General features: G+C 35.8%; 1 long non-coding RNA gene across 1 annotated transcript; it reads left to right on the forward strand.

The window, feature by feature from the left end:
* Window positions 1–9,865: 9,865 nt before the first annotated feature.
* LOC137386821 (uncharacterized) lies at window positions 9,866–12,113 on the forward strand. The gene is made up of 3 exons (XR_010977844.1): window positions 9,866–9,964; window positions 10,354–10,510; window positions 12,025–12,113. It is a non-coding gene; the product is annotated as an uncharacterized lncRNA (long non-coding RNA).
* The last annotated feature ends 6,572 nt before the right edge of the window (window positions 12,114–18,685 follow it).

The raw sequence follows: 18,685 nt of genomic DNA on the forward strand, positions 1-18,685 counted from the left end.
CCTTTAGAACAGTCGTTGACAAAAATATTTTGCCGATGGAGGTAATAACGACGCTTATGAATTACGAAAAGTTGAGGTTTACCTCTATGGCTTGGAATAAAGTGATTTTCTAAAGCGATAGCAACCGTTTCGGTAGCCGTTCGGCAAACAACAGTTCGTTATAACAGTGTTGAATTCGAGTTATATAGAGCCATTTATCATTGCGTGGGAACGGACCAAGCAAATCCAGTCGAGTTAACCATGTGTTCGCTATATCCGAGGGCGAGTTATCCATGTTTCACTGTATATATATATATATATATTTCATATACAAGAAATATATACATATATTTCTGGTATTCGGTAATGGCTTTGTGACATACCTCACGAAGCCGAGGTACGTCACAAAGCCATTACCGAATACAAGAAACGCCTTCGGCAGGTCTTACGGAGCCAGCTCAATGCCAAGAACCAAATCATGGCAATAAATACCTACGCACTGCCAGTAATAAGATATCCAGCAGGCATAATAAAGTGGACTGAGGAAGCCATCAAAGAAACAGATATAGCAACTCGTAAACTGCTGACAATGCATGGATCACTTCACCCAAAATCTGATACTACTAGATTGTATCTTGATAGGAAAGATGGCGGTAGGGGGCTCAAAAGTGTACATCAGACAGTGAAAGAGGAGGAGCGAAGCATCAAAGCATACGCAGCCTCCATGGCCATTTCAGATAAGTTGCTAGCTGAATTTCAATCGGCTGCTCTTACAACGGACCTACGCCCTGATGATGAGGAAATTGACTGGCACACAAATCCTCTTCATGGTGCTTACTACCAACAAATATCTAAGGTTGGCGATCTTCACCAGACATATATGTGGCTGAACAAAGGAAACCTAACGGCCAGTACAAAGTCGCTAATCATGGCAGCCCAGGAGCAAGTGCTCCCAACAAGGCAACTCCAAACAAAAATCTATTACACTAGAGACGATCCTAGATGCAGACTGTGCAAATATGCATCTGAGATCATCCAACACATCATCAGTGGATGCAAACGGCTAGCTGGAAACACATACACTGAGCGGCATAATCATGTCGCAGGTGTTGTGTGTAGAAGTCTATGTGATGAATATGGCCTTAATAAACCACAACACTGGTGGGAAGCTCCTGGTAAGGTCAATGAAAATGACTGCGCTAAGATCCTCTGAGACTTCTACATCCGAACTGACAAGCATGTCCTAGCAAACCAACCAGATATAGTGGTGGTAGACAAGGAGAACAAGAGGGCTACTATAATAGATATAGCAGTACCAAATGACTACAATATAGCCAGCAAAGAAAAAGAAAAGGTAGAGAAATATCTCCCTCTTGGAGAAGAGATTGAAAAATGCTGGAATGTAAGAACAACTGTAATCCCAGTAGTCATTGGGGCACTGGGCGCAATAACACCGGCGCATAAAATGTGGCTTGCCCAACTACCAACAACAATCAACTCAGGTGAGTTGCAGAAAAGTGCGCTATTGGGAACAGCTAAGATCTTTAGGTGAGTGCTCAAACTCCCAGGTCTCTGGTAGGAGACCCGTGTTAGAGCAGAATTTACCACCCATACGGAGTATCTGGGGTGAGGAAACCATTTTTTTATATATAATATATATATATATGTGTGTGTGTGTATTGTGAAGCTGTTGTGCACTATCTTTTTTGCTCCACCAGTACAAGACTCAGTGCAAAAGTTTATACATGTATTTCTGCTTCATTCATAAGAGTACAAAAGTAATCAAGCGCATGCAATGAACAGGCCTAGAACAGATCTGCTCTCTAGCACAATTGTACAAGCTTATATATCGAGTAGCCCCGCCTGTTGTTCCGCTTGGCTGGACATGACTGGACTAGACTTGACTCGACTCAACTTGACTCGGCTTGGCTCTGCTCTGCTCAACTTAGCTTGGCTTGACTCTGACCGGCTCAACTCTTTTCACTTTGTTATTCCGCATGGCCGAGCACAGCCCGGCTTGGCTTAGCACAGCCCTAGGCTCAAATTTCGGTGGATCACAATCTACAACACCCTCCCCTCCATTGGTGACCACGGGCTCCAATTTAGACCTTGGGAAAGAGCTTATGATAGCCACCTGGCAGACATCCTCTCTTGTCATGATTTTGTGCGAGTCCTCCTCATTCGCTTCTGAGACAGCTGCCCCGGGGCAGCTCGTGCCGGCCTCGGTCATCGCCTTCTCCAATTCCTTATCTTCTTTGGGTGCTGCGAAACCTACTGGCCTTGGGGCATCCAGTGCTTCCTCAGCTTTGTTCAAGCTCCTGGTGACCAAAGCCAATAGTTCTGGTAGATATGCATCACACGTGTTATCTATGTTCTCCAGCAAATCGAAGTCGTCCGGAGTAAATGAGTGCTTTTAAAGGAAAGCTTTGGTAGCAACCGGGAGACCCGTTTTGCTACTTTCCTTTTTGAACTGCGGACCGTTTTTCGGCCAGTTTAAAGAAGTATCATACTCCCTTTCCGTATCGCTCCGGCCTACTAGTGGTTTGGGCTGGCCTTGGTTCGTGTTGGACCAAGCTCGACGGGATTTCGAGCATCAAAGTCGTTCCAATTTTTTATGGGTTTTTCCAGGTTCTCCCGGAATTGCCCAAGTGAGGCCGGATCATTCATTACTGAGCTCCGTCTTTGCTTATCCCCCTCTTCTGGTCCAGCCAGATTTCTTACAGGAGTTGATTTCTGCACTCGAGTTCTTTGCGGCCTCTATCAGCAGTTTTTCCCAGCTGGGAGTGGCATTTCCTCAGGAGTTGTCTCTGGCCTGCTGTGTCAGGCTTCGTTCATGTTATGGCCTTCCTTGGGTCTAAGGTGGCTTGGGCTTTTCCAAGCCTTTCTGGACAAGCGTGGTAGGGCTTCAGTTTTGCTTCACTCTGAATTGAGGACTGGCCCTGCCTATCTACCAGATAAATGTGGTTGCGCCAGGCCTTCAGGACATGGTACAGTCCCACGAACTTTGCTTGTAGCTTGGGATTTTCCCCCGTCTCTGGTGTTTGTTTGTGAGACATACCCAATCGCCTGGGGCGTACAGCTGTGGCTTCTCTCCGTCCTCCTGTCTCACCGTCATATGGTTCTTCAATTGTGTTTCAAGTATGGTATGCAACCTTTGCTGCACTTCAAGGGCATGTTCTTCGGTAGGGAAGAACTTGGTCAGTGAGGGTGGCTCTCCAGCTGGTCCGGCAACCTCAGCTCCCAAACCAACATCAGCATATTAGCTGTCTCTTTGGTTGTGCAGTGGGTGTGCCTCGCTATGCCCTCATCAGCTGAAGAAGTAACAGATCCCACTCGTCCTGTACTCGAGCTAGTAGGAATGCTCTAAATAAAGTCCCCAAGTCCACGGTTGTTCCGCTCCACAATTTAATTTGCCTGTGGGTAGTAAGGAGAGGTGTGTGTTTTTTCAATGTTCTTGAGTTTGCACTGCTGGGCCATCAGTTGGCTCTCAAACTGGGCCCCCTGGTCGGTGTGGATCTGTTTTGGTAGCCCCAGGTAGCATAACACCCGCTTGTTCATAACGTTTGAAACCATCAGCGCCGTGGCAACTGGCAGTGCCAGTGCGTTCTGCCATCAGGTGAAATGGTCAGTGCGGACCAGCGCCCACCTATTTCTTTTTGGTGTGACCAGGAGTGGCCTGGAGTGCTACCAACACGCCGTCCTGTCGGATGTGCAAGGAGCCCTGCATGTGATTCAGGATATCCAGCTCTCTGCTTCTGACTTCTAAGTGCTTTGCACACACCTCTTGTCCCGTGGAAATTGCACGGTACATGATGGCCACTGGTCTCTGCAATGTGGCCTGTAGCCTTGCCAGCTCGACTTTTGGTCCTGGCTTCTTAAATGGGGCTGGTAGCCCCTCAGGGGCACCACCAATATTCAGGTTCAATCCGCCACGGTTGGGCAGGAGTCCCATGCGAGCTGACGAGGTATGCGACGTTGCCCAAAATCAATCTCACCCTATCATGAGCAGGAGTCTTATCCAGGCAACTGGTCGGTACCCACCCTGGCCGGTTTTACAGCTAGTCTACAATGCATCAGTTTCAAACCACTCAAATCGGAGTTGTCCTATTTAGTACATTGAACTGATAATTAAATTGATATTGCTAGGCAAACTAAGGTTCTTCAAACTGGCAGTATTGAAAAAGTTTTACATATTTTAGGAATCTTCAAAAATGTTTTGCTATTGCACTGCTGAACTATCGCAGGCATTTACTGAATTAAGATTTCTCCAAGCTTTTAACACAAATCATGACTCATCAGTTCTTTGTCTATTGCCTGTGTTTTGACATGGTATATACAAGCTGTGTAGCAGTAATGTGGTTGTGTTGATGAAATTTATTATCAGTAAAATTTGCTATAAAAACTACATATATAGCCTCTTGCCTTTCCAATGTAAGGCATTACATCTGGAGCATTACATTGAACATTCGTTCCATAAAAAAATCGGCCCTATACTGTGTTGCAGGATTGTAGTCATGTGCAAAAAGTTCTGCCCATGCAGGGCGCCTGGTAGCAGCTGCTGTAGTTTGTGCATCTTGCTGTTGTTGCCGTTTCCTCTGCTCTGGAACCTCAGTTTGCCGAACAGCTGCTGTAGCTAGTGCATCATGTTTTTGTCGCGACTGCATCTGCTCGGAGATTTCTGCACATCTGACCACTGTAGCGGCTGATTTAAGCTGTTTGAGTCACTGCTAGGTCGACTCAGCAGTCTCTGCATTTTTAGCAGCTGCAGCATCTATTCTGGCCTGCTCTTGATGTAGCTGTGTTTGTTCAGTGGTTTCGGCTCTTCTAGCGGCTGCAGTAGCTATTTTGTTGTAAGCATAGCTGTGTTTGCGCTGCAGATTTTGCACTTCAAGCAGATCCAGTAGCTATTTTGTTTTGTTGTAGGCGTAGCTGTGTTTGCTCTGCAGTTTCTGCACTTTTAGCAGCTGCAAATTTGCAGGTCTGGCCTTTTCTTGCCGTAGTCATGTTATCTGAGTAGTTTCTGCTCATATAGCTGCCGCTTTGCGAATTCGGTCTCTTTCTCTATGAGAATCAATCTGTTCTTGCATTTTATCACTAGGTTTTTTAGGAAGCATTGTACTGCTTCAAGCGTTTCTAAAAGTGAATGAAATGGTGAGATTTTTGGTAATATACCCTGCTGTCTGTCTTCTCACAGTCATGTATCGCAACGCTCGGAGTACCCGTGCAAGTTCTGTAGTAGCTGTAGTTCTGTAGTACTAGTAGCTGAAAAAAAGTAAATTTAACTCACTTGCGGAAGCAATTGAACATGTTTACTATGACAAACAGTGGCAAATCCAATGTTTTAACCCTTCCACTAAAGTAGACTAATATATTCGTTTTCTATGGTCGGGTCGATCACCGTAGACACATTTTTACCACTTTCCCAGCAATTGCTAATAACTGAATTTTATTAATCGTTGATAAAATAACCAACTATCTTCAGGACTTCTATGGTAGTGACAGTGCTTTCAGACGTGTTCTCCAAAAAATTTGCCCAAAGTTGGATTTGAAATCTCTGTTTGAGAATTTCCAACTTGAAAACGAACATTTTTGTGTAAGGTCTGTAAACCCCTCTGAGTTAGAAAACGAATAACTACTTATTTTGATGACATTATAGCCAATTCAGATTTTTGTGATTCTGCTGATAATTAAAATAGCAATAGCGGCACTGACTTTGATGGTGGTGAAAGCAATGGTCTTGTAAAAATAAGGAACATTGTAGAGGATCATTTTACCTTCGTAGCTTCACATCGCTTTATCAATGCACAAAGTGTAGATAAAATGAATTTTTTGCATAGTAGTGTTTGTTAACATGTTGGAAAAATTAATAATATAACTAAAAGAAACGTTCTACGTGGAGTCTGAAATTAAAGAAATATTGTATACACATCATGAAGCAAAACTGGCAAAATGGCTGGCAGTAGGCCGATAGCTAAATTTGTTTATAAAATGTCATAGCCCATACTTAACTGTAAAAATCGTGCAACTTTTTGTGATTGTAAAAGTTGCAGAAATGAGTTTTTGTTGACTTGGCTTCTCTTATTTTTATTCGAGTACTCGAAATGATAGCACCAAAATAAGCTTCGTCAAAATTTTGTTTGTGAAAACTTGTATATTAATGAACTAAAATTATAGATTAACTATAGGATGAACGTTAGAACGTTTTATTTTTTGTGTTCCATTAGCAGTAGTTTTAAGTATGTGAATTTTTATTTAATCATGCAATTCTGTTCATGTAGTTAATTAAATGCTTGAAATGCTAAAAAATATGGATCTCCAAATTTTGGAAACCCAGTTTATTATTCTGATGTTTTATCTACTTAAGCTAGCCAACCATGTTTCAAAGTACCAGAAATATTTTGGCTGTATCTATTCCATGCGCATTGTGACAGAAAATACAATCTGACAAAATTGAAAAATAAACAGAGAGCAACCGATATTAATATGATAAATGAAATGTTCAAAACTTTGTCTAATTTGGGACCCAATCCTATAAAATTCTGCTTATTAGACTTGTTAATTAAACCAACTGAGCTGATCATCTATTCTCAGAAGCCTCAAAATGATTGTATAAATACTGATTATTTCAACAATGTGACAGACAAAAGCCAACATATGTCTGGACATATAAATGAGCAAAAATAAAAAATGAATGTACATGTAGATATCGTGATATCTCAAAACTTTTTTTTTCTCTATGGCCAGAGTTACCATTGAGTGTGAGGTACACTTGAAAATACCTTTGCAATTAGTAAAGCTTCCAAATCTTTTTTCTCAACTGGCCATTGTATCTGGCTGCAACCCAACAGTTTAAAGTAGATGGCCTGGTCATCACATTAGGTTACAGTGTAATGTAGAAGCAAAAACTAGGGTAGTCTAATTATAGCATCTAGCGACTACGTATCCTGGAGAGGGAATGTCTGATCACCAAGCTAAAGCATTTGGTTGGACCATCACTGTAGAGATGCTCATCAAGATATAACACCTAGTGACCTAAAGGTTGATTTCGGAAATTTTAGGTGATATTGTTAGAAACTTATTACAGATCAAATATGATAAGTACCAGAGGCTGTGCATTTATGGCTTTTGTACCACAAAAAAACTTAGTGATTTTTGCTAGGCATGTTGGAGTTTGGTGCCAAGAAAACTTTGACAATGAAGATGTGTCTAGTTAAAGTGAGCAGGTTAATGTATGATGCCATTTTGGTTACTACCAGTGACATTTTTGGTAGATGAACCTCAACCTGTTATTTGCAAGTCATGCAGCCTAGACGACTAGGTCATAGTGACTATACAATGGTGTTATCAGGTTACGATGAGATAGGCATTGGACATTTAATCTGACCTTAGCATCTGATGGCTGCCAACCTTTAAAACCTCAAGATTAAAAATCATATAGGTATTTTGGCAAAAATCAATATATATATATATATATATATATATATATATATATATATATATATATATATATATATATATATAGCTTTTAGAAGACTAGTGAACCTATAACAAGAGGCTTGCTGCCAAATTTATGATTATTATATATACATGTAGATAGCTGTTTGTCTAAATACCTATATCTGTCATTATTTAAAAGGCAATCCATGATAAAACTAGTTTTTTTTATGAAAATGAGTAAACTGGAATAAGGATTAGTATAATCTACTAGTGTAACTAACCATAGATGCATGACTGTTAGCTCTATTAATGTAGAACCTAGTGTTTGTGTAAAAAAATCTAGCCCCAAAGCTTAGCATAGACTAACAAGCAGCTTCATGACTAAGCTTAGCTTGTGCATAGGAGTTGTAAAGTTTGTTTTGCTTGGAAGATCAAGCTTCTTTTCTTATCAATTTACTCTGAGTAGAGTTTGATAGCTTGTAATCAGTTGACCCTTATTGATCAATTGATCTTTAGTAAGACTAGCAGTTCATATCAATGCGGTGAGGGTGTTCTAACCATTTAGCCTTATCACAGCTTAAATATAATGGTTATCAGCATCACGCTTCAAGTAGTGGGAATAGTCAGATGACTACACACTACATCACGGAGAAGGCTGACAAGTGCTCCATAAGTTTGTAATCTTTATTCTTGTTACAATAATTGTTGTTAACCATTCTATCGTGTCATGTGTGTTTATGAGTTGGCTTCTCGCATCTTATATTTAAAGTGATATTTTACACATTCACTATATTTGTACTAATTACACTTGAAGCTTGTCTAGCTTGTCCATCTGATGTTTATAACCAAATAATAAGCTACACTAACTGTACTTCTAAAGTTAAAATAAATGATATAAACTAGTACTTCAGATAAATAGTTCCCGTTTGGTAATTCTGAATGATATTGAAAATATGGAAAACAACTTATAAACATTTCTGTAAAAATAATAATTCTGCCAGATTAACGAAGACATCAAAATTTATAAGGCATGTAACATATTTATCATACCAATCTCTATAAAATTATATTTATAATCTTGTTAGATAGTTGATATCATAGCATCAAATAGCATATACAAAATTTGATACTTCTCGCCCGATACATAATGCCTGCAGTACTAGCTGTACTGCAGACCTTGTGTAGTTCTTACTAAAACTCATTACTGTTAAAGACAAACTTGTACTAAACTATTAGTAAGTTTTATCAGAATCATTTTGTATTTTTCTATCATTTGCAATTCAATTGTATGTTTGAGATGATCTGATGACCAGAATGTTTTGAAATTAAAACAGATCAATCTTGGTTGGTATTAAACCGCTCAGATTATGCAAAAGTGTAGTTATGACATTAGTAGTTGTGAAGAGACTGACGGAATAAAGACGCGGAATGCTGTAACGTTAACACAATGGCTGATTTCAATTATTGCAATGATATTAACTAGTGACTTCATTTTGCACATTTTTCAGCGTTTTAATAGCAATTCGCCAATTTTAATCTTAAAACAGCCTGGCAGTCTGATCACCTCAAACATCAAAAACAATCGCAAATGATAAAAACATACTGATACAGTCTGATAAAATCTACAAATATATTGTGTAATGTTCATCTAAAGAAAAAATGTTAAACACAGGTTATTTAATGTTTTATTTATAAATGCAAACAAAAAGAAGTTATCCAATAACAAACAAAAATATACAAATGAAAAAACAATAAATCAACAGTGTTATTCAAGTAAATAAGGCTCTGAAAGCATTATTTTAAAACTTCTAACTTCTTTTCTATGAAAATTTTATCATGGTTGTTTTGGTTCAGCCGTTTTTTTAGAAAACTTTAAATGTGGCTCAAGTTTCATTTGATCTTCTCAGTCAATATTTTAAAGAGCAGCTTTAGGTATCTGCCCTAAAACTGGCAAAAAGCATAATGTACGCACAACATCAAGATTGTATGAATCTCAAAAACTCAGAAAAATGTAAATTTTATTCATTGTGTTGCTGAATATTTGTTGTAAATCTTTAGCTAAAACTTCTGCTGAAAACCTTTCCCTAGTCTGCATCAGTTGCAGTAGCAAAAATCTGCCACAAACTTACAGTAAGTATGTTGACCATTCACAATTGAGCGCGAAGGTTTCTATCAACTTTGATTGTTTGTGAGTGTGCTTAGACTATGAACAATAGTTTGGTTGTCTAAAAAGTAGTGAATGACAAATATTTTTCAGTTGAAAATTGCTTTATTTGAATTGCTGATAACAGGCAAATCATAGAATTTGATGATGATGAATTAATTCAACCTATCGTTTCAAAAGATCAAATAGTTATTTAAACTTTGATTTCTATTCTAGAGAAATGGCGACGGCAAAGAAACTGCAGAATGCGGAATGTGTGTTTTGCTTGTCTAAAGGCAAGCAGTTAGTTGACCCTCGAGTTCTTCCATGTACTCATATTGCCTGCAGAAGATGCTTAACTGGTCAGCTAGAAACCCAGAGGGCAATCAGGTGCAAAGAATGCAAGTGAGTCTCAGTTTTCAGCTAAATATGTTTGTTTCTAAGTGGAACTTAAACAAATGTAATACTCTTTGGTCGAGGGCTGTATGACAGGGGAGTTTCTAGTAACCTCTTTAACAAATTTATTAACCGAATCTTTGCTTCAGTAGCACACGGAAAATGTAAAATATATATCATTGATACAACTTACCATTTTTACTAATAAATGGTACCAGAACGAGAATAACTAGAAACACTGTAAAATATGATAATAGCTCATTTGGAATAAGTATTTCTTCCATTTAAATCTATTATATCTGTAGTCTACTTGTTTATATTGCAATAATAATTAGAATTTGAACAAACTTATGACTTGGTATTTTTCTGATATTTATGATCCATGTTGCTGCTTGTAGTGAAGTGTTTCAACTTCAGGTAGACAACCTACCAGTCAAAAATTCTGGAAGTCTTGAGCCTGACTGTGATATATGCATTAAAAAGGGGAAAAGTGTCAAGCCAGCAGTCATCTACTGCAGAGACTGCTCAAAGAAGTACTGTCAAGCTCACCAAGAGGTAAATCAACTGATAGTTACATCTAGTTTAAATTTGTATTTTGTTTGGCACAAACTGACGGGATTTTTAATGACACCACATTCTGTTCCAAATAATTGACAGAGTTTGAAAAATGCTAGTCATATGCAGTAAGCCCGTATATGTTTTTGTGAACCTCACAATTATCCGTATCTGTTTTTGTTCTGCCCCACAGCACCCTAAACAATTTCTGGTTATCGTTTTTCTCTCAGGCTTCTTTTCTGTGCTTTACATGAGGCACCCTTTTGCCAGTTGTCAAGGTCAAAACTCTATACAGGAACCTCATGAAGATCAATTTTATGAGGTTTCTTTTTCTTCTATTTATTTCCTTTTGTTAGTCCATTCACATACAACCTGTCTATCTACATGTACAGCTCACTGACTTACTATCTGTCATTTATCATTATTTTACCATTAGCCTACTTAATATCTCCATTTAACATTTTTGATAAGATCTATTCACCATTTGTCTTGGCCTTCTGATGTTGTCGATAAAAATTTGTTACTGTCTATCTTGGCTTTTGATGTTGGTGATAAAGTCATAAAGTCAAGAGATCTACAAGTAAGGATATGATTATATAACTGTACAAACTCTCTCATCACCAGCACATTGTTTCAAATGTCTTGAACCCTGGGCCTCTCATTCCTCACTTTTTCTTCTATCTCTTTATACCTATATTTCTCTCAACCTTCTATCATTGCTCCTTCCTTAACACTTTGGGTTAACTATCTGAGTTAACTTACAGGGTTGAAGATAAAGAAGCTACAATTGACTCTTTGGGTTGATTTAGTTGCAATCGTTAAGACGTAATAAAAAGACAATGGTAACACGGTTAACTCTTTGAGGTAACCATATCCTTTTATTGACATTTGTTGTCTTTTAATTGTGTCTGACCAAATCCAACTCTTGCTAATATGCCTCTTTTATCTTTACCCGGTCATGCTTTGACTGTCTCTAAGTCCTGAACTTATCGCATACATGCCTCTTTAAATGCGCTCCTTATTGCCCTTAACGATAACAATGCCATTCGAGTAATAGAGAGCTTGAGCACCTTACATATATGCTCATTGTTGATTCTTGTTTTGTAGATGGAACTTGCCTAATACTTCAGAGTGTATATTGGGATAAATTAAATTCAGGGACTTTTTATTCGCAGATAATTAGGCAATAATAGGAATGTAAACACAGATTTATACAAATGCTCAGCTATATTAAAATGTTTTGGTGTTATGTATGGGTATCAGTCAATGTCAACCAAAAGCTGTGTTTTTATTTAAAACAATTCTAGTTTGGTAGACTTTTAATTTGTAAAAAACTTATTTTAAAGAATTTAGGGTGCCAACCTTGTAAAAAGATAAATTACTAATAATAGCTTTTCAAAGACTCATTCAAATAGCATAAAAATCATTAATTATCTCATCTCGCAATTCCAACTAACGTTCATCTCTTCAGTTTCTTATAGTATGCAATAACAAAATAAATATGTGTTTTTTAGTCTCACAATGATGTTCACGAAGACCATGTAGCTGTAACTATCATTGAGTATACCAAGCGGGCTAGTCAATTAGAAACAAAGAACTGTGCTCAACACAAAACCCAAGTTTGCAGCTTGGGTTGTGAAGTGTGCCTGCAGGTGTTTTGCCTAAGTTGCATATCTCCTGGAAACACCTGTGAAAGAGGTCAGTTATAATTAATAAAAGAGAATATAGTGTAGAGAAATGAAGTTGGAACTTATCATTTCAGTTGACAATACTGGCTGATAAATCCACCATCAGTCTACTTGTGGGCAGCGTATGTTTTGGTTAGTTGTATTGTTCACTATTGTTGCTCCAGAAAAATGGCATATGTTTTTTTCAAAATAAAATATTGGAAAAATCAGGGCATTCGGTCTGTTGGTAACTACAACAACACAATAAAAATGATTTTAAACTTTCTGAAAAGAATAATCAACTGACAAAATATATTACAACGCACAGATTCACGACTTTAGTTCAAAGTATTACTTCAGAGGGAATAAAAGATTTATTATATTTTAATAGCGTTACAAATGAGCTCGCAGAGATTTTTGGTAGATTTGGTCAGAAAGTATTGGTATTCTTCTATTATTTGTGATTGTCTTCAAAGTTCAAAATTATCTGACTGTCCAGATTTTCCAAGATTAAAATTAACAAAACTTATTTGTGGGTAAAAGAATCAGAGGAAAATATGTGTCAAATGTCGTCTCAAGCTGCTATGGTTGTGGTAATATATAGCAAGCTGAAGCACTATAATTTTTTTAATCTATCAGTTTCTTTGCAACTACGAAAGTTATAATCCCATTTTCATTTGATCTGAGCATTTAACCACGATCAAGTTTTTTCAATTTTAATTTTGAAGCGTCTTGGCAGTCAGAACCCCTAAATAAAACAAAAGCAAGCAGAAGTTATAATAAAACATCAATATTTTGGTACTAAAAATTCCCCTGCTACACAGCCCAAGACCAACGTGATATTGGAAAAAAGAAAGGGTACTGATGGTTGAGAAATGCAATATTAGCAATCAAATGGTACTGCAGTGCAATAGAATAACTGCAATGGTAGCTGCAATGTACTGGGTGTGGGTGTTATTATGTACAACAAACAGCAATAATGAAAGCAAAATATTATATGTTTATATCTCTCCCCTGCAATAGGAGAAATGCAATATTAGAAGTAAAATGCACTGATATTATTAGAATAACCAATATTGTTAATACAGTAACATTAGAAACATAATGGACAATTTTTTTTACATTTCAAAACGTCATAGCTAACAATATAAAGAAGTTGTGGTATTTATATAGATTTTAAAAAATATATTTAACAAAACTATTTAGAAAAAGTAATAACAGTAACATATTTCCGATCATCGATGTTTTTAGTGTGACTATAACACTTCAATAGTCATCCAAACTCATAATTAAACATTGTAATAATCTCATAGGAATCGTTAGAAAAAAATATCATCGTCATTTCCTTTACTTTCACTGCTTTGGACATCAGTTAGAATATCAAAGTACTCAAAAGTGTCCAAAATGTCAGTTACTTTGAAATCGGCAAAAAAAGAAACGATTATATTTCAGTACTTCTACATTAATTACAGAAACCTTCGGCAATTCGACAATGCTATAGACTGGTGAAAATTAATTTGCACGTTATTTTTTTGTGAAATGCTCACAACTTAATGGTTCTATTCTCTGTCGCTCGGCGTTTCGTTTGCCAGTCTTAATTTTGATATAAATAAGGCTTGGGAAGTTTTAATAACGATTTTCAGCCAAATTAATCTGTATATATGTGTATAATCTGATCAGATGGGTAAGTTTTAAGATATTGTCGACAATTTACAAAGACTTTGTAACATATTTAAATAGGTTTTTATGCGTTTTGTATCGTTATTATACTTAAACGACTCTATTGAAAAATGGTTAAATTTGTTGATGAGATTTAGGTACAAGGTTTGCGACGTTGTTGATGAATAATTTTCGTGAGTTGTGTGCACATGCATTTATCATAAAACTATCAAACATTTGCTCCGCTTGTGTTTGGTCGTGGAATAAAATCTACAGTTTTTTGAAACTTCATTTTTACCAACAAATAAGGTTTGTGTTGATTGTTTGACTGTAGGCCAGTCCCACAAGCTACTCAATTTGGGAGAGCTAGTCACTAGACTGACAGGAAAAATCCATAATCTGAACGTGGAGATGATGAAAAAGGAAGAAACGTTGTCTGTGTTGCTTAAGAAAGCTAATAACGAGATGTCTGAATTTGAAAGAGCTACCCAAGAAATGCTGGATCAGTTAAATGCAGCTCGAGATGAACAGGTTCATTGAAGAACTTAACCAAAATTTTAGTATATTTTATCAGAAAGTAACAGTATGTTTCAGTAATTTTCAACTGTTGTTGATGTTTGAAGTGATCTGATAGACAAATCTAGATATTTGCTCAAATGCTTGAAAAAAGAATATCTTCTAAAATGACATCACTAATTGCTATCATTGCTATAGTTAATATCAGCTATTCTGTTCAAGTCGCAACATTAATCATTTTTGTTCTGTTGTTCTTTTTGCAACTATGAACATCATAACCACAAGTTTTTTAAGGTATTTTTAACCGCAATCAAGTTTTGTCAATTTTGTTCCTGAAATATCCTTGCAGAAAGATCACCGCGAACATTAAAAATCATTGCAAATACTCAAAAATAGTGATATTTTTTGATAAAATCTACTAAACTTTTGCGAAAATTCATCTTCAAGTATCTATTTATAATTATTGTATTTTTTGCTAATTCATGAACTTTTGTATAACTACTCAACACTGCCTTATAATGCTTTAGCCTGTGGTAAGTTTATTACCACAGGCTAAAGCTTTCTGTAGATGCTTTTAGAAAATTGCATATGTAACCTATCGGCAAGTTTGAGTTTCTCCAGATATAGATTTTCTCTAGATATAGCCAGTTTAGGTTATGCCAGATATGTCATGTAGAAATGACAGATAAAATTACTGATAAAAACAGTATACTTTGAAGTAACTTTTCACACTTGAGTGTATTTAGTAAAGGCTGACATATTGCTCTCACTATTGCAATAAATTGATGATAGATGTAAACTAGATGAGGTATTATATAAGTAAAAACATACTAGTTGGGATATTATGTTTATTCTTACATGCAAGCTACTTGAAAATGTTGTGTCTTGGATTGCAGAATACAATCAGTATGTATTGTTATTATTGCAATGTAGCCTGACCTGTTTCTTTTTATGATGATACATGTATGTTTGGAAACTAAAAAATGATTTTCTTCTACTTTAAAAAGCATAGAAAACTTATTATAATTTATTTTGTGGTGTTTAGATCAAGCAACACAAATAATGCATATTGGCAGCAGTAGACTAGTGTTTTATGTGTGAAAATTGTAAGACAATGATAATGATAATAATATTTGCTAAAGATAGCTAAGTCAGCAATACTTTTGCATAATATTTGAAACTTGAAACCTTTGCATCTTAAATTGCATAATTCAACCAGTCTGTAATATCATTGCAATGTAGCCTGACCTGTTTTTTAAGATGATTTGTTTAGAAACCAATAAATGGGTTGCAACCAATTTAAGAACATAAAAATGTTGCTTTTCTATGATGACTAGCTAAGTGTCAAGTGTTGCCCGGGTAATAAAAAAAGCCAAAAAATTTAATTTTATTTAACATATACAAAGATTACAATTCTAACTTTTAAACTTCATATCACAGGAAGTGTTTTTTGTGCAGTTCAAATGAATTAAGAGAAAAAATAAAACAACTGTAAAGATTTTCAAACTTTGTTTCAAGCAAATGTAGCTTTCAAATTTCATATCATGAAATAAGTGTTTTTTTAAATAAATTATGAGGAAAAATAAAACTGTAAAGGTCTTTAAATGTAAATGTGATATCATTAGCAAGTAATGGCTAAATATAGTCTGTTTTGCTACAATTACAATGAAAAAATTATTTGTTGTGCGATTATATGATTTTAGTTTGTTACCGTTTGGCATCAAAAGGCAAAAATATCCTGTAGACGTATAGAGTGGTATAGAATCGCATAGCAATAATCTAATGGAATCACTACCTGGTAAAAATCATCATCACTGAATAATAGTAACTAAACAATATGTTAACCTTAGTAAGTATACTTACCTTCAATAACTTTAGTGCACTTTGTGGTTATGATCTGCAAGAAAATGTAACATTACAATGTACTATGTGCAGAGTTCTTACCTTCGAGACAGACGTATGAGATGAACGCGGAATCTAACTTATATGAATTTAGCTTAATATAAAAGCCTGAACAAAGTTTTGTATGCATTTTAGTAAACTTTTAATCAAAACTTTATCACTCATTTGTTTGCCAACCTGTCTTCACTATAACAGATGAAGCTCAACTGAGATACAATCACTAAATTTTGATTTTCGTGGAGATTTAGTCTTGATATGGTTTTGCAGAAAACAAATTAGCCCTATTACGACGAAGACAAAACAAACTATATAAAATTCTATCACCTTTCATATAGTTAATAGAATTTCAATTGATACATCATTTAACGTATGAAATCGAGAAAAGGGTCTATACAGTATATAGTAAGCATTGAGTCGTAAATCCGTCATAGTCTGGTGGTTAGACAATTGGATTTCAAATCTGCAGCTGCAATAACCGTGAGTTTTAAACCATAACTGTCACATACAACTTTCATCGTATTTATTAGGTAAATCAGACACGCTGATTTTGATTTTGTACTCAAACTAAAGATTGATTCATTAACTTTCAGAGTAATAAAGGTTTTGTTACTGTATTTTAATATTGGTCCCGAAAACAACACAATCAGCACAACAAGCTCCGCCCATAAATATGTGACGTAGCCTAGATTTTTAGGAACGAAAATTAGAGATGTTTAGTTCAACTTAGAATGATAGAGATGGGTGTCTTAAAACCCATTATTATCTAAACTCGGCCTTTAAAATAAACTCAGTTTTTTCTGAAAGGTAGATAAGCTATTTAACTTTGCATATTTAAAAATGAGCTCAAAAAAACGCGATAGCAACGATAGCTTGTGATAAAACTGTGTTTTTTTGAACTCATTTTTTTTGGTGTTCAGCCTATTAAACATCATGTAACAACCTACAATCAATTTTAAATATTTTACCCAACTTTTATAGAAGACTGAGATCATTTGACAGACTTAATTTAGATAATAATGGGTTTTAAGACACCAATCTCTATTATTCTAAATCGGTCTAAAAATTCCTAACTTCCGTTCCTAAAAAGCTAGGCTACGTCTCATATTTATGGGCAGAGATTGTTGTGCCGATTGTGTTGTTTTCGAGACGGATATTAAAACGCTTTAAAAAATCCTTTATGACTTTGAGGGTTAGTGGATCAATCTTTATTTTGAGTACCAAAATCGGAATAGTGTGTTTGATTTACCTAGGAAATTTGATAAGAGTTTTACGTGTTCGTTTTTGTTTAAATCTAGCAAATCACAAGCTTTCAGTTCGAAGATTTTAATAGATATATCTGGACTAAAAGACATATATCCAAACAGACAACGACAGACAAGAAACGGGCAAACATTGAGATTTTTACATGTGTTCGAAAATTAGAAAAAGGATTTGCAACCCAATTAAGAGCATATAGAAAGTTTTCTATGACTCAATTTTTGGTGTTTAGAAAAAGCAACACAAATAATGCACTTTGACAGCTTTAGACTAGTGTCTTATGTGTGAAAATTGTAAGACCGTGATATTTATATTTGCTAAAATCAGTTAGGTCAGCAATACGCCTGTAAAGATTTAAATTCACAACCAAACTTTCTAATAGAAAAAAGTCTTCTCTGATTGAATGGTATTTAAATTAAGTAAGACTGCTAAAAAACTGCCTAACAAAGGCTAAAATATTACAATAACAATATTGATGTTATCTAAAGATATCTAAGTGTAAAAATTTAGATAATAATTGGGAAACAAGTTGAGGTCAGTTAATATTGCAAACATTTGCTTTATAATGTGTAGATCAGTGCCATCCAAGCAAAGTACAAAAAACTGGAACTAGAATTGGTTGCCACACGAAGACAAACTTATGAAAAGATGGCTGTGTTTGCAGAAGAGGAAGTTGGTATCAGACTAGCTAACCTTAGCAGTCAGAGGACAGACATAGAGACTAAAATTAAGAACAACCACCAGGTAAAAGCCTGTTGAAGCAACTGGCGGTTATTGTTTTGTCTGATTGTTGCTTCTTCCTCTCTTTCAAATTTTGTCAACTTTCTCAAATTGAACAGAAAGTATACTTTAATTTTTATATCTGCAAAATTTTGATGCGCTTATGAAACTTACTGAATAAACCAAAGTTTATATTTTTTTAGGTGAATCATAATCATATTTTAAGCAAAGCAGGCCTTTTTAGAGCTTGTCATTTTCTGATAACAAAAACTAACAATATTAAGAAAACTTTGCTTTTAGTTTGAATATGAAGTTTTAAGCTTTGGGCTTTAAGCAAACTAGCGTATTAGATTATGAACCTAACCTACTCACAGCGACTATAAAAAGTGATTGATACAGTGGACATCATGTAGTGTACCAGTAAAGTGTACATAATATATGTAGTGTACAACTG

Source organism: Watersipora subatra, chromosome 2 (genome assembly GCF_963576615.1).
Source record: "Watersipora subatra chromosome 2, tzWatSuba1.1, whole genome shotgun sequence".
Classification (NCBI taxonomy): domain Eukaryota; kingdom Metazoa; phylum Bryozoa; class Gymnolaemata; order Cheilostomatida; family Watersiporidae; genus Watersipora; species Watersipora subatra.